The sequence below is a fragment of the Dendrobium catenatum genome, unplaced genomic scaffold, assembly GCF_001605985.2.
Source record: "Dendrobium catenatum unplaced genomic scaffold, ASM160598v2 fragScaff_scaffold_330, whole genome shotgun sequence".
In the NCBI taxonomy this organism is placed as follows: domain Eukaryota; kingdom Viridiplantae; phylum Streptophyta; class Magnoliopsida; order Asparagales; family Orchidaceae; genus Dendrobium; species Dendrobium catenatum.
Genome location: NW_021318792.1, coordinates 56373 through 57698, shown reverse-complemented (window position 1 = coordinate 57698; position 1326 = coordinate 56373).

The window sequence follows — 1326 nt, the reverse complement described above, 5'->3', positions numbered from 1 at the left end:
TAATCTCATTGTTTGTCTAAGAATTTCTTGTTGAAACTTTCAATGCATGCAATGTTAGACTAATTGATTATTTTACTATCTTAACTCTTACACATGTGATTTAGCCTAAGCTTATGTCACCGCTCTTTGTGTTTTATGTTGTCGTTCGAAATCACTATAAAGATATAATTATTGTGCTCTAAATATCAAGCGTACAAATTCCTTAATCTAATCATCCTTGCATTTTTGCAGAATATAGAGCTTCTAATTAACTTCAATGAACAAAATAAATTTAAACTCGTCCACAACTTTCTTCTTTCATTTCATCAAAATGTATATACAATATTCACCCTACATTAAATTGCTACAAACTAGAAAATAACTAATAAAATAAAACTAGCCATGATTGTACAAAAAAAAAAAGAAAAAGAAAATACCCATACATACCTAGATAGATAAGATCTTGAATGCTTGGCTACTCAACAAGCTATTTCTTTTTCCTTTGACCAGAAATAGAAGGAAAAATACACTAAGGAAAAATACGGCTATCGTAATACTATTTTTGAGTTATCCCAGCGATTATAACCGCCACTAATTTCTTCACTGCGCTTTTAAAATTGTTACATGCCCGCTGTAATTGTTATGTGATGCAACAATATTCTGCAGCGGTTTAAGAACATACAAAATAGATTTGATGAAGCGCTAAATTTAGTAGTGACTATAATTGGTGCAAACCTATATATTTGTAGCGGACATAACTGAAAGTGCTCAAATGACACTAGAAAGTGCTATGAGACCACTTGAAAGTTCGTTAGGGATGTTAAGCCCTTATGACTGGCCCAAGGCTAACAAAGAGAGAGGTGAATTGGATAACTTTAAAACCAAAGATAAAACTCAAACCAAAATCACCACATAAATCAAAGTGCGGAAGAAAATAATGCGAAAGCAATAATAAGAAAAGAACACACAGGATTAATAGTGGTTTGGTCAAACCTTGACCTACGTCCACTCCTTAGAGGCACCCTCCAAGTATTGCACTAAAACAAGTGTCTCTCCTTTAGCCCCCACAGCTAGGCGGAGAAGCCCTTACAAAATCACTTCCACCTTCCCCGGTGCGATGGAGTTGCCGGGTCCTTTGACACCAAAGAGATCTTCTTCTTTGGTGAACTTCCCTCGAGACAAGCCTTGAATCTAACGATATTAAGATGCAAGCCTGCCAGAGCAACCGTATGGAATCCCCCTCCACACTCCCTTGAGTCCCCCCTCACAGGATCTTCTCCCTCTCTCAGACTTCACCCATTTCTCACTCCCTTTCAAGCTTTCTCTTCATGTTTCTCCCACAAGAAC